This window comes from Leopardus geoffroyi, chromosome B2, assembly GCF_018350155.1.
Source record: "Leopardus geoffroyi isolate Oge1 chromosome B2, O.geoffroyi_Oge1_pat1.0, whole genome shotgun sequence".
Classification (NCBI taxonomy): Eukaryota; Metazoa; Chordata; class Mammalia; order Carnivora; family Felidae; genus Leopardus; species Leopardus geoffroyi.
Window position 1 is genome coordinate 64905134 of NC_059332.1, and position 27054 is coordinate 64932187.

The 27054-nt window shown below is 36.4% G+C and overlaps 1 long non-coding RNA gene and 2 pseudogenes across 3 annotated transcripts in view; 2 read left to right on the forward strand and 1 right to left on the reverse strand.

Moving 5' to 3' along the window:
* LOC123608592 lies at window positions 1–26472 on the reverse strand (annotated as a pseudogene).
* LOC123608597 overlaps window positions 1–27054 on the forward strand; it is a 395339-nt gene that overhangs the window by 173991 nt on the left and 194294 nt on the right. The gene's annotated exons all lie outside the window — the stretch shown is intronic.
* On the forward strand, window positions 6612–12004 carry LOC123608594 (annotated as a pseudogene).

The window sequence follows — 27054 nt, forward strand, 5'->3', positions numbered from 1 at the left end:
TATTAATGATAAAAACCAAAATACTATAAGAAAGTTACTATTCCTCTTTTGCAAACTTCTGAAGCAGAAGAGAAAAACATGAATGTACTATATTTTCATTTCTTTTTTTAATGTGCAAGTATTTATTTTAATTACTCGTATATGGAGGTCATTATTTTTGGACAACAGCAAGGCATTTTGTTGTCCACTCTTTCCATTCCCAAAGGCATCCACAGGTTTTGGTAAATTCCCATTATCCTCGTGACTGTGTTTCATACTAACTGCAGGGCTGTCAGCAGGTTCATCATCAATCCACCTCCCCAGTGCTTTGTACACTGCAACTTGCATAATGAGATAAAGGCAAAGGTTGAGGGAGCGCCAGTCAGCTCCTTCCAAATGGTTGCAGCCTTGCAATAGGCATGCGAGCCACTGGCAGTGTCAAAATCCAAATGCGTGTCCAATATCACGGGTGAAAGTCTTCCGGGACTGATGCAGCGAAACACTAGTCACTTCTGGAGTACAACTGTTATCAAAAACTAAATAGTCACTTGAAGATATTTTCTGTGGCTTGTTCACTTTGTCTTCATAGCATGAGTTATAAAAATCACTGCCATACCTGGCAAAGCTGAATATCCCCATCCCATCTGTCAAAGAGGCCTACCCAAAGACGAAATTCCAGGAATCTCTTGGGTAAAGATCAATCATTGTTATTCCCACAATACAGAAGACATCTCCAGGTTTTTTCTTTTTTAAGAACTTTGGGATGTGCCCTGCATGAATTTGTAGGTTCTGTGTGTTATCATTGACTCTAAAAGAGCTCCTCCTTACAGAGACAGGAACTGGTTCTAGGAGTTTTACTGTCAAGCCATGGAAGGATGCTTCACAGTAGACCTTGAGCCATTTAATATATTCTTCACTGATAATTCTGGTGCTTCCTAGAGATCCAATGCACTGTATATAAATACTGCATTTCTCTAGAGAGAGTGCCTTTCTGAAAGGAGCACTGAAAAATTGCTTGAAGTCTTGGGGAGCCTCAAATGGGAGATGATCCAGTCTGATTGCAAATGCAAGGTAATAGGTCCAAAGAGATCATTGTCTGGCTTGAAGGTTTCATTCAGCAAACGCCATTTGCCAGGATCTAATTTCTAATACTGTGACACAAGTGTTGGGTTTTTTGAGATGAGAGTTGTTTTTTGTGTCTGTTCAGAGTGCCTTACTGTTTGTATAATGACAGGTCTCTTCCATTCACATCGTGTTCCTATGTAGAGCTGACATCCTTCCTTCTGAATGTGTCAAACAGCTGTTTCACCATGAGGCTTTAGGGAGGAAGGCTCCCATTGAAGTTTTTGCCTTACAAAGTTGGGCATGCCTGGGCAGGTTGGGAAAGTACTCTGCAGAACACCTTCACTTGCCTCCCAGCCGGGGCCACCCTGTATGCCTTATATTTTCATTTCTTAATTCTTTCTTTTTTGGTACGTCACTTAGGACAAATTAATGCTTTGATCTCATCAACATTTTCAAGTTACTGTCTTCCCATATGAGCTCATTGAATATTTTTTATGTCATTTGAATTTCGTAGTACTTTAATCATTAAGCCAGTAATGTTGCCTTGAGTCTTGCAGTATAACATCTACTATATGGGACAGATAATTATCTATAAAAAAAAAATAGTTGGGGAAGTAAGATACAACGCATGAAAAAATATCAAATATTTTTCATTAAAAATCAGATAAAATTTGTTTTACTTGAGAATAAAATTATTCATGAATTTTGAAAAAGAATTATAACAAGGATTGAGAGCAGTTAAAATTTAATGATTTGGGTGGGACCCATAATGATTTAACAAATGTGTAGGTTAACCAAGTGATGACACATGAGACATTTTAGGAAAGGAAAAGTATGAGAAAAAGCAGATGGAAATGAGAAAAGTGTGTGTGTGTGTGTGTGTGTGTGTGTGTGTGTGTGTGTGTTGTTGAAGAGTAGGCTATAATAAGAAGTAGTCCTATTGGTGGGGGGAGTGTTCCTGTTATGAAATACCGGTAAATATATTTGAATGGGTAAAAAATGCTACCATTTATAAAGTCCTTACAATGCGAGGTGTCCTGCATAAGTTATCTCATTTCATTCTTAATCAAAAACCCGTGAAGTAGGTACTACTGTTCTCATCTCCATTCTACAGATGAGGAAGCTGAAGCTCAGTGCCTAAAGTCACACAGCCAGTGAATAATGGAGTCAGGTTTGGTACCTAGAGAGATTGTCTACTGAGTCTGGGCTACTTCTGTAAGAGAATCAGGACACATATTTCAGAGTCTTAATTAGAAGAAACACGAATTCTGACTTGCCTTAAGGTGACAGAGCTCATTATAGTTCTCTGAGTGATTTGGGATGAGCTCATGAAATCAATGGGGAGAAGGGGATGCATGTGAGGACAAGTCAACAATACAAAATCACCATTGTCTTATCTGTCCCTGCGTTTTTGGATATGTAAAAAGATGAATAGCATAGATTGCCCTCACCCCAACACCACCCATTTTCCCCTCAAGCTCTTTCTGGTTTAGCTGAAGGAACTAGGCTGGGCCCCATTTGTGGGCACTTTAAGAGGTTTGGGTAATTTGGCCAGCTGGGAGGGAATTATTTTGTAAACCAGGAAGACAAGTGAATAATACCCTCGATCTGGAGTGGATGTAATTTTTGCTTAAACATGCATCATACTCACCTTAGGGTTCATTTGAGCTGGCTATAATTCAAGCTATGCCATCTTTTTATGAACACATACCATAACCTCAAACATGTTTCTTATCTGCTAAGTATGACAGTATGCTCTGACATCTGACTTTCTCTTTTCTTAAATACTCAAACCTTGGCTTTTAATGAAATCCCACTACACTGATGGTCTTTTTGAATGATTCATGCTTTTAATTTTTCTCAAAGATTCAAATGTGCTTTAACATTGGTAGTTCCATAAATCAATAAAATAAGTAGATAAATTAGTCCAAGCAGCAATATAATTTTTCTTTCCCGTGCAGTAGACAGAAATAGTTTACTAACTTCCTAGTCAACCCAATTCAGAAAAACATATTCTTGTTAAAAAAAGAAAATGACATATACACTCCTTTTGTTTAGGTGCTACAGTCTCTGAAATTTTCTGTAATAATAACAATAAAATAAGCATGCTTTTGCTGTATATATATGGCCAAACCTTAAAACTCAATGAGCAGTGTTATTGCCAAGAGTAATTATTATTCAGATTTTGACCATATGGAACATAGTTAAAATAACTGCTTTAATGTCTGTTTTCTACAAGTTCTTTCATCTATGACATTTTGGAGGCTGTTTCTACTGATTGATTTTTTTCCTTCATTATGGGTCATATTTTCCCACTTCTTTGAATATCTTTAATTTTGATAGGATGCCAGACATGAATTTTATGTTGTTGAGGGCTGATATTTTTGTTTTATTTTAAATATTCTTGAGCTTTACTTTGGGTTGCAGTTAAGTTACTTGGAAAGAGTTTAATCTTTTAAGATGTTCCTTTTAAGCTTAGTTAAGTGAGATCAGAGAAGCCTTTAAATGTAGGGCTGAATATTCCCCACTGCTGAAGAAATACTTTTCTGAATACCCTACATAATGCGTTTTGCATCATGAGGTTTTTTTTTTTTTTTTTTCTATTCTGGCTGGTGGGAATATGAACTATTTTCAGCTCTGTGTGATCTCTGAAGATGGTTCTCCCTGATCTTTTCTGGTGGCTTTCTTTCTGCTTCAGGTGGTCTCCTTACACATAAGTGCTCATCAGCGCACAGCTGAAAAGTCAAGGGAAACCCTTAGCCAATTTCCACATCTCTCTCTCTCTCTTACTCTCTCCCTCCTTCCCTCCCACCTCTCCCTCTTTCCCTTTTCCTTCTCTCCTCCCTCTCTGCAGTGCTTCTCTCTTTGTGCAACTTTTTCCTGTCCAGTATTTTGCCCTGCAAACTCTACCCACTGTGTCTTTGCAATTTCTTAACTCTGTCTCCTAGCTCAGGAAGGTTTTCAGACTCCCTGCACTGTGGCCTGGACATGCTGTGCTGGCAGTGAGCTGGGGAAATCCCATGGCTCACCTTATTCCTTTCTTATCTCTCAGAGATCACTTTCTTGTGCTGTCTGTTGTTCAGTGTCTAAAAGCTGTTGGTCCATATAGTTAGACTGGTCTTCTAGTTGACTAAGGATGGAGAGTAACTCTGGTCCCGGTTACCTGTCTTGGTTGGAAGCAGAAGTCCAGTTATTCAGATTTTAGATCTGCCAAAAAATAAAATAAAAATTTGAAAATTTATGGAGCCTATAGTAAATTATGAGAAACTTCATTGTGCTCAAACGTGAATCTGGGATCATTTAGATGTTTTGTAAGCCCTGTGAGCAGAATATGGATGTCTTCTAGATCCTCATTATGTTACTTCATCGCAAAAATCAATGTTGCAAAATTCTGTTGTACTACAAATCAAATTTTTATAAGGAGGAATGAGCCAAACAAAACAAATAAACAAACAAAACAAAATTACTTTTTTATTTTTTTTAATGTTTATTTAATTTTGAGAGAAAGACAGAGAGAGAGAGAGAGACAGAGTCCCAGTGGGGGAGGGGCAGAGAGAGAGGAAGACACAGAATTGGAAGCAGGCTCCAGGCTCTGAGCTGTCAGCACAGAGCCCAACACAGGGCTTGAAATCATGAACTCGAGATCATGACCTGAGCTGAAGTCAGATGCTTAACCAACTGAGCCGCCCAGGTGCCCCACAAAACACAACTATCAACTGCATTTGGGACCAAAACAGTGGTGATATGTATGTTTATATACATGCAAACATGTATACACTTTGTTTTGAATGGTGTTATAACAGATAACTGACAATAAAAATTTGAGTATAATAGATCTTACGATTAGTTGGATTCTTCGTTAAATTAATATTAATTTGATATATCTTGTGTTATGCCTTATGTTGAAATCTTCCTAGTATTTTATTTATTTACCTGGTAAGTAAAGAAAATTCAGTGTAATATAGTATTTCTCATATATCTATGATTCTAGTAGTAGTTCAGTATTTCAGTAGTATCTTGAACATCAATAATCACTTTGTTCTACAAAGATGTGGCCAGTATAGTTTAACGAGAGCTCAATTGTCAATACACTGATTGGATAAAAGATATTTAGCCTTTAGAAAACTGAACACAAATATATTCTCACATGAAGGCTGGCATATAGTTAAGGGAAAGTCCCAGCAGGAAGGTCCTGGCTAGTGGGGATTTGACAACCAGGAATCCAACAGAATGCAATAGGTGATTTGCAAGTAAAGAAGAGATTTGGCAGTAAATTGAGGAGTGTTCCAGATCCAGGAAGAGTGTAATCTTTGGAAGGTATAGGTGTAAGTCATATGGGTAGACACGTGGGAATTAGAACTTTAGTCTCTAAGGAAAATGGAGGAGAGAGGGACAGGCAAAGTCCTTTTTCTTCAAGGAACTGGGAGAATGAGAGGACGGCACCTAGATAAAAAACAAGGAGTTAATATCCAAAAAATATAAAGAACTCCTACAACTCAATAGAAAAAAATCCGATTAAAAAATGGCCATGGGGTCTGGATAGACTTTTCCAAAGAAGTTATGCACCTGGCCAATGGTTATATGAAAAGGTGCTCAACATCAGGGGAATGTGAATCAAAACCACAATGGGTGAATCAAAACCCCACACCTGTCAGAATGGTTGTTATCAAAAAGATGTGGAAAAATGGGAACCCTCATGCATTGTTGGTGGGAATGTAAATTGGTGCAGCCACTATGGAAAACATATGGAGGTTCTTCAAAAAATTAAAAATAACTACCATAAGATCTAGTAATTTCATTTCTGGGTATTTAGTTGAAGGAAACAAAAACTCTAACTCAAAAAGATGTATGTACCCCATGTTTATTGCTGCATTATTTATAATGCCAAGACATGGCAACTAACTAAGCGTCTATCAGTGGATGAATGGTCAAAGAAGAAAAGGTGTGTGTGTGTGTGTGTGTGTGTGTGTGTACACAAAGAAGAAATGGTGTGTGTGTGTGTGTGTGTGTGTATATATATATATATATATATATGTATATATATATATATATATATATATATATATATATATATATATAATGGAAGATTATTCAGCTTTAAAATAAATAATGGAATCTTGCAATCTGCAACAATGTGGGTGGACCTTGAGAGGCATTGTGCTAAGGGAAACAAGTCAGCTTGAGAAAGACAAAAATTGTATGATTTAACTTATATGTGGAAACAAACAAAAAAAACCTTGAATTCATAGATACAAAGAACAGCTTGGTGGTTGCCAGAGATGGGGGATGGGGTGTGAAATGGATGAAGGGGGTCAAAGGTACAAAATTCTGGTTATGACCTGCATAAGTCCTGAGGATATACTGTGTAGCCCAGTGACTATAGTTAAGAGTACTGTAGTATATTGGGGGCATCTGGGTGGCTCAGTTGGTTAAGCATCCGATTTCAGCTCAGGTCATGATCTAATGGTTCATGGGTTCGAGCCCCACATTCAGCTCTGCACTGACAGTGCAGAGCCTGCATGGGATTCTCTCTTTCTCTCTCTCTGCCCTTCACCACCCCCCCTCAAATAAACAAATAAACTTTTAAAAAAGAGTACTGTATTGTATATTTAAAAGTTGCTGAGAGTAAATTTTAAAAGGTCTCATCACAAGAAAAAGAATGCAATGATGTATGTATGGTGATGTATGTATGGTATTTGTGTGTATGATGTATGGTGATGGAGTTAAACATTGTGGTGATCATTTAGCAAAATATAGATACACCAAATAATATTGTTGGACATCTAAAACCAATATGACACCTGAAACTTGTATGTTAATTATATCTCAATTTTAAAAAAGAGTAAAAATTCCTAGTAATATTAGGAAGCTACTTGGGTAAAGAGATACTTACTGTAAGGCTGAGGATTTCACCCAGAATCTTGCCTAAGGCTGTGGAGCTGACCTGCTCAGTTTTGAGTAGGCTCAAATCTGAACGTGTAAATGACTTTAGACACCAATGTGAGGCTCTTCAGAGGCAGTGAGCCAAGCAGATTGTTAGAATATTGGAGGATGTTCTGAATGTGTCATTCCAGACCTTTTAAATCAATTCATTGCAACTCCATAAACATACCCTGAGAGGGTATTGCAAAGGTGTCAGAGGTGGGTCATGCTGGGCTGTTCCCTCTAACCTGCTCACAACATTCTTCTGTATTAGCTCTCCTTGTGTTTCCAGACTTTAATTCTTTCAACTACATACTCCCAGTTTTATTTCTTTTGTCGCTTGCCATCTTGCCCTTGATTACTGTTCCTGTTTGGAGTAGTCTTTTCAGGTATGTTGGGCCTCCTTCCAGGTCATAGCTTTGGAAATTCACCTCTGGTCCTTTGCACATGGTAGACCTTATATACCATGCCATGAAGGGTCCCACGGGAATGACTGGTGTGTGTCCTTCAGCCGCTTGATCAGCAGTCTTTGACCCTGAATTATATCCTAGAAATGACTTATTTGAGTGAATCCCTGATATGGATCTGTTCTCTTTCATTCAGGTCAATTCTCTTACATTAAAAATCTCGTATGAGCCAGGACACAGGCCTAGCTACAAAGATGAATGAGTAAGGCTCCGTCTCTACAATTGGGAAGGTTGGAGCTTTAGGGTAAGGAACACATAGGTAGCAGATAATTATAATTTAGAGTGCGATGCTTGTTATGAAGAAATCCAAGATGTTTTTGCCAAGAAGAGGGTGGTATTTCACAAAGGAAGGAGACATTTATCCCAGTCTGACGGTGAAGGGAAGGGTAGAAAGCATAGGATAGGGGTGAGTGATCTTGTGATTTCTTTTTCTTAACAAAATGGGTGCAGCAAAATTCTCATCAGATGAAGTTTTACCATATGATCACAAGAAGTACAATTAAGTATAAAATACTTTAAGTGGGAAATTTTCATCACACTTTCATCTTGGGGTGTGGTTAGAGCCTAGTTTCAGGAATTATCAGCCATTTATGGCTCTGGATATAATTTCTAGCTCTGCAATTTAGTGACTGTATTCACCTCTCTGAACATTGGTGTCCCCATGTGTGATTATATTCTTCGAGTGTGTCAGTTATCAATTTATTGTTTCTCAGATCCATATGCATCCTTTAATACATGCTCTGTGATAAAGGAATTCTTTTTTTTTTTAGCATTAAATTGGGGCCAATGTTAAATTTTTTTGATAGAGGGTACTAGAAGGACACCGAGGAGGAAGATGGTTTCTTAGGATTTCTAGTGTGGGCTGGGCAGATCTGCATTGTGGGTGTGAGGACATCTGGTGGAGCCTGCCCCAGTCACAGACCCAGAAATCCATTTCTCTGATTTTGCAGCTCTGCATGATGAAATCCTTTCTGCAGGCCTCTCAACATGGAACCCAGAGCTTTATGCAGCCTGTATGCAGCCACCAAGGGCAGAGCAATACATAATAGGTAGTGTTCCTTCTTCAGATCTCCTGCATCCCTCACACCCTGAAGGCCTCTGCCCTAGTCGGCACCAGACTCCCACTGCACACCCTGGCCAGTTGCTGAGAGCCTGCTTTCTTCCAGCACTCTGGAAGATGGTCTGCTATTTGCCTGGCAACTCCAGACCTACTCCAGCTGGCCAAATTAGCAAACTGTTCTGCTGTCCTGTGACTAAACCACATCTTCTCCAACAAGGTCTGATCCTCCTTCAAGTTTGTCCTTCCTTGGGTACTCTCCCTCAGCTTTGGAATACTATACAGAGTTTCTTCTGATCTTACAGTTATTCTTTTATCTTAGTTTAATTATCCTTTATATTAACTTCCCCTGTTTAAACCACTGTGCTGTTTCTATCTCCTGATTGGACCCAGACTGCTACAACAGCAAGTTTATCATAAGGATTACATAGAACAACATTTGGCATATAAATGAGAGCAATTATAGCTAATCTTGTTTTTTTCTCCCTCTCTCCTTATAACACAAATTCAAAAGCTTGTTTATAAGAATGTGTGTGTGTATATGTATGTGTATTTGAGATCTGGTGTGTATGTGTGAGACTGTTTACAAAATGCTGGCTGTGTTTCTCCTTATTCAGTTTTCTACTGTCAGTTATTAACAGAAATGTAGAATTTAGATTTGGAAGGCAGCTTTAAGATCATCTAGACCAACTGCACATAAAGAAATTGAGTAACAGGAAGGCTAAGGTTCTTGTTCAAGGTCACACGTTTAGTTCTGGGTGGAACCTGAATTATAAGAAGTCATATATCCTGAGGACATGTCCAGCGGTTTTCTCTATAGATGGAATTCACTCTCCATACGAGTTTAAAATACACAGTAATCTAGATGGCTGTATGAGTTTCCTGGGGCTGCCATAGCAAATCACCACAAGCTGGGTAGTTTAAAACAACAGAAATTTATTCTCTTACAGTTCTTCAGACCATAAGTTCAAGCACTGTCAGGGCTCTGCTTTCTCTGGGTGTCTAGGAGAGAATTGTTCTTTGCCTCTTCCAAATTCTGGTGGCTGTCTGCATTCTTAGATTTGTGGCTGCATCACTGATTCTGTCTTCAGATTGTCTTTTCCTCTATGTATTTATTTCTTCTCTTTGTGTCTCTTATAAGTACACTTGTTATTGGATTTAAGACCCACCTGCATAATCTAAAAGTATCTTCTCAAGATCCTTAATTACATTTGAAAAGACCCTTTTTCCAAAAAAGTTAATATCATAGCTTCTAGGGTTTGGGACATAGACATATCTTTTTTTTGTGGCCACCATTTAGCCATCTGCAGTATATAGTTTTAAAATAAATTTAGATTCCTGAGGTGCCATAATATATTACTCCATTAGCTCAGTTAATAAACCCAGAAATGTTTTTCCAATAGTTATTTATTCCATAGACATATTACTTACCAAAGTTATTTGCTTAGGCTTTGTAATAACAGTCATGCTATGTGAACTTCACTTGGGAAACATTTAGTCTTTTCACTATTATGCATTACAGCCAAGTGTTTCATGTCACAACAGGCTGATCCTAATGCAAACTCGTGTATGAGGGGGAGTAGGCAATGATGCAATGTCATATACCCTAACTTAATATTTTCCCCATATAGTCAGGCAGGTGCTTCCTTCCACTAATATGTGAGGCTAGTTAAGATTTAGAGAATATGCTTGAATATCTGAGAGCTTGTGTGAGGTATTAGGATGTCTGAGAAGAATTGGGGTCAGGTATCACATGGACTAGTCTGTTAATATATTCTATAGATAGTTAACCACCAAATTCCTTCAGTGGTTCAAACATAACCCATTATTTCTGTACGTGTTAAACTGACAGGCTGTACATTTCTTCCTGTATTCCATAGTTTTTCCCCTTTTTCTTCTTCTTATATCACGTCATATTAATCCCATTTAGGTAGAAGTGTTTTTTTAATATTCATTAAATTAAATGAGGTTTATTTTGAGCATAATAATAGACACTGCTTGAGTATTAAGACTTTGTGCTCTGGTTGTGAAAGAGAAAGACATGTTTCTCACATAGAAAAGTTGGTTAAAAGATATGTGTTAGTTTCAGGAGAATACTTCTATTATTAGTAATTAATTCTGGAATGTATATAGTTGGGAATGCAGGGAAACTACCCCTTCTCACCACGCAAACTGGATACAACTCCATAAAATTGTGTTCTCTGTTAGGTCATTTGTTCTATTTCTCACTGGTACTGGTAGTAATGAAGGGGTAAGATTTTGAAAAAAGAAATTATTGGTGGCTTCCCCATAGGTTTGTGTTTATTATTTGAGGATATGTTGAGAATGATGACTTTTTCTAAGCCAATTTTGACTTTTAAGATACAAATTAAGCTGAATTGACTGAAAACTAAATTCTGATTATTGTATTTGTCAAACTAAATGTCAAAGCACAGAAAAATGTATCTTCTTTTCTTGTAACAGATAAAAACAAAAAATAAAACTAAACCATGCCTTCTAGAAAACAGAATTCCATACATGGAATATTTTTCATTTTTTTTCTTTCTGACACTTAGATGACATTGAATATCACCAATTATTTCCATATATGTTTTCCAAGAAGAAAAACCCAGAATCCCTTCTCCATGCACTTAGATTCAAAAGACCTCAATAAGGACAAAGCCATGAGTACTCGTTTTGACACACAAATGCCTTGAACATCTGCCCTCTTTCTGTCTAAAGGGCTCTTTTGAAATACAAAGCCCTTTTGCTTTCTGTTTGCCACTGTGGCTGCAGCTATGAGCATGCTCAGACTTCAGAAGAGGCTTGCCTTCAGTGTCTTCTGCTCTGACAAAATGGAGGTCTGGTTGGACCCCAATGAAACCAATGAAATCGCCAATGCCAACTCCTGTCAGCAGATCCAGAAACTGATCCAAGATGGGCTGATCATCTGGAAGACTGTGACTGCCCATCCCTGGGCTTGGTGCCAGAAAAATGCTTTGGCCCACCAGAAAGACAGGTATATGAGCATTGGTTAGAGAAAAGGTACTGCCCAGGCTCCAATGCCTGAGAAGGTAACCTGATGAAGAGGATGAGAATTCTGCACCAGCTGCTTGAAAGATACTGTGAATCTAAGAAGATTGACTGTCACGTGTATCACAGCCTGTACTTGAAAATGAAGGGTAATGTGTTCAAAAACAAGCAGATTATCATGGAACACATCCACGAGCTGAAGGCAGACAAGGCTCACAAGAAGCTTCTGGCTGACCAGGCTGAGGCCTGCCTATCTAATACCTAGGAAGCATGGAAGCACAGTGAGGAGCAGATCCAGGCCGAGGAGGAAATCATCAAGACTGTCGAAGGAGGGAGGAAGAGACCAACAAATAAAACTCATTCTCTTTTGTCTCTACATAGTGGTCTCAGCAGTTACACAGATCAGTTATTCAATAAAACATTTATCTGGGGAAAAAAAGAAAATATACAAAGCCCTTTTAATTCTTATGATTTCAGGGGCTCCTGGGTGGCTCAGTAAGTTAAGTGTCTGACTTCAACTCAAGTCATGATCTTGTGGTTCATGAGTTTGAGCCCTGTGTTGAGTTCTGTGCTGACAGCTCAGAGCCTGGAGCCTGCTTTGGATTTTGTGTCTCCCTCTCCCTCTGCCCCTCCCCTGCTCATTCTCTCTCTCTCTCAAAAATAAAGAAACATTAAAAAAATTTAATTCTTATGATTTCAAATGGAAAATCCCTATCAGGATCTGTAAATACTTTTTTCCACAGGAAGATGTTGACAGACAACAGCAGTAGTAATCAGTGAGAGATTGAGTGGAACCTAGCAGGGAAAAGTTACTTATGTTTGAGAATCTGGAAGATTTCTTTGTCTTGCTATGTTCACAGTCCAATTGATGAATGGATCTCCAGGAAGATGAGAAGGGATGGGTCAGAAAATAGAGGTTCTCCAGCTTGACTAAAGGATACTATTTAGGTTTTCCAATACTGTATTTTCAGCCCCTTGCCTTCCCCTTGCCTTTGCCCCTTTTTTCCTATTCTATCCTGGCCATGATCCTTCCATAGCTCTTCTTCCACTGCACACTAGGAAAGTCTAAACATTAATTCATTTAACAAATATTAATTGGATTTAACTATGTGCTCTATACTATGTTAGATGATGGATATAGAATAATGAGTAAACAAAATGCAAGTTCACATGGAGCTTCTAATCTAGCAGTTAAGTTAGATTCTAAACTAGTAGTTACATGTTTCATGAAGTAAAGAATTTTTTTCCAGAATTTCGAAAGGCTGTTTCCTATTAAGGAAGATCTTTGGTAAGGTAGACAAGATTCCACAGCCAGGGTTAGTATAGGAGGTAAGATATCAAGCAGAGTGGCAAAGTGGAGGGGGCAGAGCTGAAAAGGAAGCATAAAGACAGTAAAGGGACTGGGTGAAAGGAGAAATTTTATAGATGCTTAAAGTGAGAATTTTTAAAGAGATAGACAAATATCTAAAGTGGCTTTTTGGAAAGCTGTCTGCATGACACACTATATAAATCCCCTGGGTCTTTAAATGTAAAGAAAATAAAAGTAGTTGTTTTTAAAATTCAAGTTTCTTATATTGGGATTTGCATTTGTGTTTGTGTTTCTGGATAACAACATATGTTGAGTGCGGTAAATGAGAAAAATAAAAATTGTGGGCTAGAAGACTAGCCCACAAAAGGTAGAGTAAGAGGGCTGCCCCTTGTCCCCTCATCAACTCATCATCATCTCTCTCTACCTTTATCTCTGGAAAGTAAATGTGTAGAACTTTGTTAAGCAATTGAAGTTAAATTATTATCAGCTTAATATAGATTGTTATAACTCTTAGATGTATTATGAAAGTCTCATGGCAATCACAAAGCAAAACCTATAATAAATACAAAAAATAAAGACAAAAGAATTAAGGCTAACACTACAAAAGTAATCAATTCATAAAGAAAGACAGTAAGGGAGGAAGAAAAAAACAAAAGAACTATAAAGCAATCAGAAAACAACAAAATTTCAACTGGAAGTCTTTACCTATCAATAATTACTCTAAATGTAAATGGTTTAAATTCTTCAACTAAAAAACATAAATGGCTGAATGCATTAAAAAATTCAACTATTTTCTGCCTGCAAGAGACTCACATAAGCTTTAAGGACACATATAGACTGAAAGTGAAGGGATTGAAAAAGGTATTCCATGCAAGTGGAAACCAAAAGAAAGCAAGGGTAGCTATGCCTATATCAAATAAAATTGACTTTAAGTCAAAACCTCTAACAAGAGACAAACAATGTTATTGTAAAATGATAAAGGGGTCAGTTCATCAAGAAGCTATAACAGTTTAAATATATATGCACCCAATATTAGAGCACATAAATATATTCAACAATTATTAACAAATCTGAAGGCAGAAATAGACAGCAATGCAACAATAGTGGGGGACATCAATACCCCATTTCAACAGTGGATAGATTATCCAGATAGAAAATCAATAAAGAAATAATGGACTTGAGTGGCGCCTGAGTGGCTCAGTCGGTTGAGCGTCCAACTTAGGTTCAGGTCATGATCTAACAGTTTGTGAGTTTGAGCCCCATGTCGGGCTCTGTGCTGACAGCTTGAAGACTGGAGCTTGCAGCCTGCTTCTGATTCTGTGTCTCCCTCTCTCTGCCCCTCCCCCATTTGTTTTCTCTCTGTATCTCTCTCAAAATAAATAAAATGTAAAAAAAAATTTTTTTAAATAAATAATGGACTTAAACTATACTTTAGACCAAATATACCTAACAGACATATACAAAATATTCTACCCAACAAGCACCAGAATACATGTTTTTCTCAAGTATACATGGAACATTCTCTATGAGAGATCATTTGTTAGGCTTTCATAAAACAGAGGTACTACCTGGGACTTGGTCACAGACAGTGTAAAAGCAGGGAGTGGAGGAAAGCTGAAGACAAAGGGCGGGTGCATGATTGCTGATCAGGGAGAACAGAGTTCTGATACTAGAGACTGGGTAGCCAGGTGACGCCATTTTCACCGCTTCTGTGCATGCGCATATGTACCTACAACCCCCACAACAATCCACCCCAGCAGGCTAGCAGCGCCATCTAGTGGAGAATGGAGACTTTACACTAAGCCCCACCCAACTGGGCCAATCGCGCTCTTCAAGAACAGATGTCTCACCGCCTGCTTAGTTTATGGACTATAAAGTCCTTCATAGTCTGACATCTAGGGGAAAATGAAGTAATTTCAGTCATATTTCAGTCTGTTAACATGTCCATCTATTCAATTTTCTTTCTTTTTTTTCTCTTTTTTCATTTATTTTTCTTGAATACAGAAAGAGAAAACATTCATTTTTATTTTCAATTTTTATTTAAAATATTTTTCTTTAATTTTTTTACTATTTTTTTAACTTTTGTGTAAATTTTTTTCAAATTCTATTTTACTTCCATCATTTTATTTTAGTCTACTTCAGTGTATTCATTTTTTCAAATTTTCAAAATATTTTTTTTCTTTTTTCTCTTTTTCATTTCTTTTTCTTGAATATAGAACGAGAAAAATTCATTTTTATTTTTAATTTTTATTAAAATATTTTTCTTTAGTTTTTTCTACCATATTCTTCACTTTTGTGTAAATTTTTTTCAAATTCTATTTTACTTCCATCACTTCATTTTGTTCTACTTCAGTGTAATCATTTTTTCAAATTTTCAAACAATTTCCTTTTTCCCCCTTTTTTCTCTAATCTATCAAGCCACTTTGAAAACCCAGACCAAAACACACCTAGGATCTAGCATAATTTATTCGATTTTGTGTGTGTGTGTGTGTGTGTGTTTACCTTTCTAATTTTAATATTTTTTAATTTTAATTTTTTCTACCTCATTAATTCCTTTTCTCCCTTCAAAATGATGAAACAAAGGACTTCACCCCAAAAGAAAGAGCAGGAAGAAACGACAGCCAGGGACTTAAGCAACACGGATACAAGCAAGATGTTTGAACCAGAATTTAGAATCACGATAATAAGAATACTAGCTGGAGTCGAAAATAGATTAGAATCCCTTTCTGTGGAGATAAAAGAAGTAAAAACTAGTCAGAATGAAATTTAAAAAATGCTATAACTGAGCTGCAATCTCGAATGGATGCAACAGCAGCAAGGATGGATGAGGCAGAACAGAGAATCAGCAATATAGAGGACAAACTTATGGAGACTAATGAAGCAGAATAAAAGATGAAGATTAAGGCAAAAGAGCATGATTTAAGAATTAGAGAAATCAGTGACTCTTTAAAAAAGGTACAACATCAGAATCCTAGGGGTCCCAGAAGAGGAAGAGAGGAAAAGGGGTAGAAGGGTTATGTGAGCAAATCATACTGGAAAACTTGCTTAACCTGGGGAAAGACAGAGACATGAAAATCCAGGAGGCACAGAGGACTCCCATTAGATGCAACAAAAACTGACCATCGACAAGGCATATCATAGTCAATTTCACAAAATACTCGGGCAAGGAGAGAAAAGGGAAAGGAAGTCCTTAAGGGACTTAAGGGAAAAAAAGTTCTTAACCTACAAGGGAAGACAGATCAGGTTTGCAGCAGACCCATCCACAGAAACCTGGCAGGCCAGAAAGGAGAGGCAGGATATATTCAATGTGCTGAATCAGAAAAATGTGCAGCCAAGAATTCTTTATCCATCAAAGCTGTCATTCAAAATGGAAGGAAAGATAAGAAGTCTCCCAAACAAAAATTAAAGGAGTTTGTGACCACTAAACCAGCCCTGCAAGAAATGTTAAGGGGGACTCTCTGAGAGGAGAAAAGATGAAAATATAAATACATACGTACATACATACATACCAAAAGCAACAAAGACTAGGACCAGAGAACACCACCAGAAACTCCAACTCTACAAGCAACATAATGGCAATAAATTCATATCTTTCCGTACTCAGTCTAAACGTCAATGGACTCAATGCTCCAATCAAAAGATATAGGGTAACAGAATGGATAAGAAAACAAGATCCATATATATGCTGTTTATAAGAGACCCACTTTAGACCTAAAGACACCTTCAGATTGAAAGTAAGGGGATGAAGAACCATCATGCTAATGGTGAATAAAAGAAAGCCAGAGTAGCCATACTTATATCAGGCAATCTAGACTTTGAAATAAAGACTGTATAAGAGATGCAGAAGGGCATTATATCATAATCAAGGGGTCTATTCACCAAGAAGACCTAACAATTATAAACACTTATGCGTCAAATGTGTGGAAGCACCCAAATATATAAATCAATTAATCACAAACATAAAGACTCATTGATAGTAATACCATAATAGTAGGAGACTTCGACACCCCACTCACAGAAATGGACAGATCATCTAATCAAAAAATCAACAAGGAAACAATGGCTTTGAGAGACCATACTGGACCAGATGAACTTAACAGATACATTCAGAACATTTCATCCTAAAGCAGCGGAATATACATTCTTCTCCAGTGCACATGGAATGTTCTTCAGAATGGACCATATACTGGGACACAAATCAGCCCTAAATAAGTACAAAAAGATCGAGATCATACTGTGCATATTTTCAGACCACAACACTATGAAACTCAAAATCAACCACAAGAAAAAATTTGGAAAGGTAACAAATACTTGGAGACTGGAGAACATCCTACTAAAGAATGAATGGGCTAACCAAGCAGTTAAAGAGGAAATTAAAAAGTATATGGAAGTCAATGAAAATGATAACACCACAACCCAAAACCTCTGGGATGCAGCAAAGGCAGTCATAAGAGGAAAGTATATAGCAATCCAGGCCTTCCTAAAGAAGGAAGAAAGATCTCAGATACAAAACCTAACCTTATGCCTTAAAGAGCTGGAAAAAGAACAGCAAATAAAACCCAAAACCAGCAGAAGACAGGAAATAATAAAGTTTAGAGCAGAAATTAATGCTATCAAAACAAAAAAAACAGTAGAACAGATCAATGAAACCAGAAGTTGATTCTTTGCAGGAATTAACAAAATTGATAAAGCACTAGCCAGCTTGATCAAAAAGAAAAAGGAAAGGACCCAAATAAATAAAATCAAGAATGAAAGAGGAGAGATCACAACCAACACAACCAAAATAAAAATAATAAGAGAATATTATGAGCAATCATATGCCAATAAAATGGGCAATCTGGAAGAAACTGACTAATTCCTAGAAACATATACACTACTAAAACTGAAACAGGAAGAAATAGAAAGTTTGAACAGACCCATAACCATTAAGGAAATGTAATTAGTAATCAAAAGTCTCCCAAAAAATGAGAGTCCAGAGCCAGATGCCTTTCCAGGGGAATTCTACTAAATATTTAAGGAAGAGTGAACACCTAATCTCTTGAAGCTGTTCCAAAAAAATAGAAATGGAAGGAAAACTTCCAAACTATTTCTATGAAGCCAGCATTACCTCGATTCCAAAACCAGACAGAGACCCCACTAAAAAAGGAGAACTATAGACCAATTTCTCTGATGAACATGGAGGCAAAAATCCTCAACAAGATATTAGCCAACCAGATCCAACAATACAGTAAAAAAATTATTCACCATGACCAAGTGGGATTTATATCTGGGATTCAGGGCTGGTTCAGTATCTGCAAAACAATTAACGTGATTCATCACATCAATAAAAAAAGGAAAAGAACCACATGATCCTCTCAATAGATGCAGAGAAAGCATTTGACAAAATACAGCATGCTTTCTTGACAAAAACCCTCAAGAAAGTAGGGATAGAAGGATCATACCTCGAGATCATAAAAGCCATATATGAATAACCCAATGCTAATATCATCCTCAATGGGCAAAAACTGAGAGCTTTTCCCCTAAGGTCAGGAACAAGACAGGGATGTCCACTCTTGCCACTGTTATTCAACATAGTATTGGAGGTCTTAGCCTCTGCAGTCAGACAACACAAAGAAATGAAAGGCATCCAAATCAGTCAGTAGAAGGTCAAACTTTCACTCTTTGCAGATGACATGATACTCTATGGAAAACCTAAAAGATTCCACCAAAAAACTGCTAGAATTGCTTCATGAATTCAGCAAAGTTGCAGGGTATAAAATCAATGCACAGAAATCGGTTGCATTCCTATACACCAACAATGAAGCAACAGAGAGAGAAATCAAGGAATTGATCCCATTTACAGTTGCACAAAAAAACCATAAAATACCTAGGAATAAATCTAAGCAAAGAGGTGAAAAATTTATACACTGAAAACTATAGAAAGCTTATGAAAGAAATTGAAGAAGACACCAAAAAAATGGAAAAAGATTCCATCCTCCTGGATAGGAAGAACAAATATTGTTAAGATGTCGATACTACCCAAAGCAATCTACATATTCAATGCAATCCCTATCAAAGTAACACCAGCATTCTTCACAGAGCTAGAACAAATAATCCTAAATTTTGTATGGGACCAGAAAAGACCCTGAATAGCCAAAGCAATCTTGAAAAAGATACCAAAGCAGGAGGCATCACAATGCCAGACTTCAAGGTATACTACAAAGCTGTAATCATCAAGACAGTATGGTACTGGCACAAGAACAGACACTCAGATCAATGGTACAGACTAGAGAACCCAGAAATGGACTCACAAACGTATGGCCAACTAATCTTTGTTAAAGCAGGAAAGAATATCAAATGGAATAAAGACAGTCTCTTCAGCAAGTGTTGCTGGGAAAACTGGACAGCGACATGCAGAAGAATGAACCTGGACCACTTTCTTACAGCATACACAAAAGTAAACTCAAAATGGATGAAAGACCTAAATGTAAGACAGGAAGCCATCAAAATCCTTGAGGAGAAAGCAGGAAAAAACCTCTTTGATTTTCACTGATGCAACTTCTTACTAAACACGTCTCCAGAGGCAATGAAAACAAAAGCAAAAATGAACTACTGGGATCTCATCAAAATAAAAAAACTTCTGCACAGCAAAGGAAACAATCAGCAAAACTAAAAGGCAACCAACGGAATGGGATAAGGTATTTGCAAACAATATATCAGATAAAGAGCTAGTATCCAAAATCTATAAAGAACTTATCAAACTCAAAACTCTAAAAACAAATAATTCAGTGAAGAAATGGGCAAAAGACATGAATAGACACTTTTCCAAAGGAGACATTCAGATGGCCAACAGACACATGAAAAAATGCTCAGCATCACTCATCAGGGAAATACAAATCAAAACCACAATGAGACCCACCTTACACCTGTCAGAATGGCTAACATTAACAACTCAGGCAACAATAGATGTTGGGAAGGATGTGGAGAAAGAGGATCTCTTTTGCATTGTTGGTGTGAATGGAAGCTGGTGCAGCCACTCTGGAAAACAGTGTGGATGTTCCTCAAAAAACTAAAAATAGAACTACCCTACGACCCAGCAATTGCACCACTAGGTATTTATCCAAGGGATACAGGTATGCTGTTTCGAAGGGGCACATGCACCCCAATGTTTATAGCAGCACTATCAACAATAGCCAAAGTATGGAAAGAGCCCAAATGTCCATCAATGGATGAATGGATAAAGAAGATGTGGTATATATATATATATATATATATATATATATATATATATATATAATGGAGTATTACTTGGCAATCAAAAAGAATGAAATCTTGCCATTTGCAACTACGTGGATGGAACTGGAGGGTATTATGCTAAGTGAAATTAGTCACTCAGAGAAAGAAAAATATCATATTACTTCATTCATGTGAGGACTTTAAGAGACAAAATAGATGAACATAATGGAAGGGAAACAAAAATAGTATAAAAACGGGGAGGGGAACAAAACATAAGAGACTCTTAAATATGGAGAACAAACAGAGGGTTACTGGAGGGGGTGTTGGAGGGGGGATGGGCTAAATGGGTAAGGGGCATTAAGGAATCTACTCCTGAAATCATTGGTGCACTATATGCTAACTAATTTCGATGTAAATTAAAAAAAATAAAATTTAAAACAAGAAGAGAAAAAACACTATTCCAAAACTAAAAATAAGCAAGCCACATAAGTTACCACTATATATCCATTAGGATGCTAATTATAATAATAATAATAATAATAATAATAATGAATAATAATAATAATAAATGTAAAATAACAAGTGTTGGAGGATATGTGGAAAAATTAGAATCTTCTGCTAGTGGGAATGTAAAATGGAGCAGCTTCTGTGGAAAACAGTTTGGCAGTTCCTCAAAAAATTAAGCACAGAATTAGCAGCATTATTCATAAGAGCCCCAAAGTGGAAATCACCCAAAGGTTCATCGTCTGATGGACACATAAGTAAAATACGATATATCCTTACAATGTAAAGTTATTCAGCCATAAAAAGGAATAATTACTGATGCATGCTATAACATGAGTGAACTTTGAAAACATGCCACATTACAGAAGCAAGCCACATAAGTTCACAAAATTGTATTATTCCATTTATATGAAATATACAGAATAGGAAAATCCACAGAGACAGAAAGTACATTAGTTGTTGCCAAGGGATGGGAGAAGTGAGGGCAAAATTGAGACTAACTGCTAATATCACAGAGTTTCTTTTTGGGGAGATGGAAACGTTCTGCAATTAGTGGTGATTGTTGTTTAACATGGTGAATATACTAAAACCCACTTCAATGTACACTGTAAAATGGTGAATTTTTTGGTATTTTATGGAATATGAAATTTTGTAATGTTTGTATGTGAATTTACATGAGGATTATAGTTCAAGAAAACAAAAACTTTTTATGTGTTAAAAAAAAAGAAGAACCTCAAATAAACAACCCAGCCTTATACATTAAGGAACCAGGAAAAGAACAGACTAAGACTAAAGTTAGCAGAAGAAATGAAATAATAAATATTAGAGCAGAAATAAATATAAGCTAGAAAGACAATAGGAAAGATCAATGAAACTAAGTCTTGTTTTTTGAAAAGATAATTAAAATTGACAAAACTTTTGCTAGACTAAGAAAAAAGATGATTCAAAATTATAAATGAAAGATTATAACTGATATCACAGAAGTACAAAGAATCATAAGAGACTACTATGAATAATTATATGCCAACAAATTAGATAACATATATGTATAAAGTCCTAGAAACATACAACTTTCCAAGACTAATCATGTATAGAAAATCTGAACAGACCTCTAATGAGCAAAGAGATTGAATCAGTAACCAAAAATCTCTCAGTAAATAAAAGCACAAGACCAGAGAGCTTCACTGGTTAATTCTACCAAACATTTAAAGAATAATTACTACCAACCCTTCTCAAACTGTTCCAAAAAACTGAAGATAATTAAATTAAATCCCTGTTACTGAAGTTAGGTATGGAAACCATAAGAAAAGATAATTACAGTCCAATATCCCTGTTGAACATAGATGCAAAAATCCTCAACAAAATACTAGGAAACCAGATTCAAGAGCACATTTAAAAGGATCACACACCATGATCAAGTGGGATTTATCCCTGGGATGCAAGGATGGTTCAACATATGCAAATAAATAAATGTAATATACCACATTAACAGAATGAAGGATAAAAATGAGTCATTTTAATAGATGTACAAAAAATCATTTGATAAAATTCAAAACCCTTTAATTTAAAAACTCTCAACATATTAGGTATTGAAGGAATATACCTCAAGATAATCAAGGCCATATATGACGAGTACACAGCTAACATCATACTGAATGGTAAAAAGTTAATATCAGGAAAAAGACAAAGATGCCCATTCTCTCTGTCTCTACCTCTACCTCTACTAGAAGTCCTAGCCAGAGAACTTAGGGAAAAAAATAATAAAGTAAACGAAAGACATCCAAATTGGAAAGGAAGAAGTAAACCATGTTTGTTTGCAGATGACATGATCTTATATATAGAAAACCCTAAAGGCTTCAGTGTTACAACCAATAAACAAATTCAGTAAAGTTTCAGGATACAAAATCAACACACACAAATCAGTCGTGTTTCTATACACTAACAATAAACTGTCTGAGAAATTAAGAAAGTAATCCCATTTACAATAACGTCAAAAACAATAAAATGCTTAGGAATACACTTAATTAAGGAAGTTAAAGACCTGAAAACTTTAAGGCATTGATGAAAGAAATTGAAGAAGACACAAGTAAATAGATAGCTCATGTTGTTAGATTGCAAAAAATAATATTGTTGAAATGTCCATACTACCCAAGGATATATAATGCAATCACTATCAAAAATTCAATGGTCTTTTCCCCAGAAACAGAAAAAAAAACTATCCTAAAATTTGTACGTATACAACCACAAAAGATCCTGAGTAGCCAAAGCAATTTTGAGAAAGAACGAAACTGGAGCATCACACTTCTTGATTTCAAACTCTATTACAAAGCTATGGTAATAAAAACAGCATAGTGCTGGCATAAAAACAAGCACATAAACCAGTGGAACAGAATAAACCCATGCACGCACAGTCAATTAATATTTGACAAAGGCACCAAGAACACACAGTGGAAAAAGATGGTCTCTTCAATAAAACTGGATATCCACATACAGAAGACTGAAACTGGACCACTATCTTATACCACTCACAAAAATTAACTACAAATGTGTTCAACACAAGACCTGAAACTGTAAAACTCCTAGAAGATAGCATAGGTGGTAAGATGCTTGACATTTAGTCTTAGCAGTGATTTATTGAATCAGACACCAGAAGCATAGTCAACAAAGGCCAAAATAAACAAGTGGGTTTACCTCAAAGTATAGAATTTCTGCATAGCAAAGGAAACAATCAACTAATTGAAAAGGCAACCTGTAGAATGGGAGAAAATATCCAAACCATATATCTGATAAAGGGTTGATGTCCAAAATATATTTTTAAAAAACTCATAAAACTCATTAGCAAAAAAGCAAATAATACAATTTCAAAATAAACAAAGGACCTGAATAGACATTTTTCAAAAGAAGACATAAAAGTGGCCAATAGGTACAGCTCAACATCACTAACCATCAGGGAAATTGAAATAAAAACCACAATGAGATATTACCTCATACCATTAGGAAAGCTATTATCAAAAGACAAGAGCTAACAAAAGTTGGTGAGGATGTAAAGAAAAGGGAACCCTTGTGCATTGTTGGTGGGAACATAAATTGGTGCAGCCACAATGGAAAACAGTATGGAGTTTCCTCAAAAAACTAAAACTAGAGGTACCATATGATCCAGCCATCCCATTCTTGGGTATATTTCCAAAGAAAATGAAATCAGTATCTCAAAGAGATATCTGCACTACCATGTTCATTGCAGCATTATTCCCAATAGCCAACATATGGAAACAACCTAAATATCTTTTGACAAATAAATGGATAAAAAATGTTGGCTCGTGTGTGCACACACATGCGCACAGGCACACATACACACACACACACAGGAATATTATTCAGCTATAAAATGGAAGAAATTCTGCCATTTGTGACAACATGGATGAATCTGGATGGCATTATTCTAAGTGAAATAAACCAGACAAAGACAAATACTCTATGCTATCACCTACATGTGGCATCTTAAAAAAAAAAAAGCTTATTTCTTAGTAATAGAAAATAAAATAGAATGGTGGTGCCAGGGACAAGAGGAAGGGAAAAATGAGGAGATATAGATTAAAGAGTATGAACTTTGAAACTTTCAGTTCAAAAAATAAGTTCTGAGAATCTAATGTACAGCATGGTGACTATAGTTAATAATATGGTATTGTATACTTGGAAGTTGCTGAGAGTAGATCTTAAGTGTTCTTACAACACACATCACAAAATGTTAATTGACAATGTGGAGTGATGGATGTGTTAATCATCTTGATCCTGGTAATTATTTCTCAATATATATATATATATATATATATATATATATATATATATATATATATATCAAATTATCACATTGTATGCTTTAAATATATATGATTCCATTTGTCAATTATTCCTCAATAAAATTTGAATAAAAACAAAATAAATACAATATATGTGCAAAAATGTTAAAGCAGCTTATGTTATTTGATGTTTGTAGTGGGATGGGTTTACATAATCAGAGAGGCAAACAAATACTTATTTAAAGATTTTCATTATAGTATTCAAAATAGTGAGAAATAAGAAACTCTAAAGTCCCAAACATAGGGTATTAGTTTAATAAATAATGCAATATATGCATTATTTGTTAATTCTGCATAAAAATGTCCTGAAAAATATTTAGGAAACAGAAATGTTTACTCTAAAGGCTTAAAAGTGTTTAGAGCAGTACACAGAATTTTATGTGTTATGTATTATTCCAATCTTATATTTATAAAAATTATTGATCCTCAGAAAGTTTTGAAAAAGTAAAAGGAAATATAATAAAATGTTAACATCTGGAGTGAGTGGAATTAGTGTTATTTCTTTACATGCTATTTAATTTTAATATTTTAAAAATCATATGCATTATTTGAATAATCAGGAACAAATAATAAATGTTACAAACACTATTCAGTTATAATAACAACACTCAGAAAAACCTGGTTGGCCTTATTAATATAGCATATCAGGAGATATTACATTGCAGGTGTTTTTGGTTATGTCAATGTCAATACCTCACTGTTATCATTCTTCCACTATGTTTTCTTTCTGCTGCTATCCTTCTACCCCCTATTTATTTGGTGGTCTTTTTTTGGCATTTAAAAATATATATAACTCATTTCTTCAATTGTGTTATTTTGACAATACATAAATTGTCATTTTCTTCTTCTCTTGACTTTGTTGCCTTTGTTTTAAGCTTTTTCATTTATTCACTTTAGAGCATGTGTCTTTTTTGTTTGTTTGTTTGTTTTAGGGGGGAGGATGTGGAAGAGCTCTGGCTTCATATAGTAATTCAGAAATCTAAGAAGAGAGAATATAAGCCCGAGCTATTTACCGTATACTTTATGTTTAAGTAATTCTTTTAAGTTTTGTAACTAGGAGACATTTTGGATTCAACCAATTTATTCTTGTTTTTGTGTCTTGCATTCAAAAATGAATAAGTTTGGGTTTGGAGGGGCTAAGTAATTAATTAGCCTGGAGTCTGAGACTTTGTTAACTGCTTAGATGATTACTATTACAGTGTTCCTTTTATATAAGATGCACCTGGTCTTCCTTCATCTGCAACTTCCCTTCTTAACCAATAAAAATGGTGTTAACTTTTAGTTCCCTAATAGAAAACACGTTATGATGCCATGAAGTCTCTTTGCAAGATGAGAGGATTATCATTCAACAGGCAAAATCTGAAAACAGACATATGTAATATCAGAACCAAATGCTAGAATGTAGGTTATATTTAGCATCAGCAACAAATTTATTGATGCTGATTATTTTAAAGCCAAACAAATTATATAAGGGTTTCTACTGTGATTGTGTCTATTTGAATATGACAAAAACTGAACCCCTTCTTTTCCTACCCACCTCTCAAAGCTGCCCCATCTAGCCTGTTGAACAAGCCAGAAATTGGGTATTCTTCCCCTCCCTCTCCTTCACCCTTTTTATCCAGTCCACCACAAGGCACTAACAGTGTTAACTCCCAGTGATCTCTTGAATCCACTCACTTCTCTGCCTCCATCATCACTGCCCATCCTCCCACCAGTTCCAGCCCTGTCATCTCCTAGGGGCTCCTGCAGAACCTCCAGACATCCACCTTCACACCCAAGATGGTTTTTGGGAAATGCAGATCCCATCACTAGACTCTCCTGCCAACAAATTCAGTGGCTTCCTTTGCTCTAAGGGTAAGGGGAAAATACTTAACATGGTCCTCAAGGCCTGCTCTGTTCATTTTTGTCTCATTCTGTCCTTGCTCTTGCCAGCGTTCAGGTTTCCAGTCCCTGGTACTTACTGTGTCCCCCTCGCCTCCGGGGTTGGGCATATGTTGTTTTCTCTCCCCAGGGTACATTTTCCGCACCCTTTTCCTCTAAGGGACTCCTACTCAGTCTTCAGATCTTTGTGTAATCTTTGCTTCCATCCTGCCATGGGAAAAAATATCACTATTATATGCTGTTATAGCTCTTTGCCCCTTGCCTTCCCAGTGGGCTCACTATTGCCATTTTCCATGTATTTGTGAGCTAATTTGATTAATGTCTTGTTTCTATTCAACTGCAGGCCCTAGTTTTGCTCCTAGCATATGGAAGATGCTCAGTAACCTTTGGTGGAATGAATAAATCAATGAATGTGTATCTAGTATGCCACAAGAAGTACATTTATATTAGCCACATTTGCTTCTCCTGTTGCTTCATTTTTAGGAAGGGGTGACTTCCATATAAGCAGATATTTATCCTTTAACTTCAGGGAGAAAATCACACAACCATGTGGTCTCTTGAATCCCAAGATATGCACTATCCAAACTCAGTTGGGTACTGAGTGACATTTAGCGATCCTTAGCACACGCTTGTGCAGCATCCTCTCCTGTTCCCCACCCCTGCTCATCCACCTTGTTCTCTTTAGCTTGACAACTATGCCCACATGGCTTTCATCATTCTCAGCTGTAGGTATCTCCCTGGAGAAAAGTGACTCTATGAAGTTTAAATCCCTCCCTAGACACACAT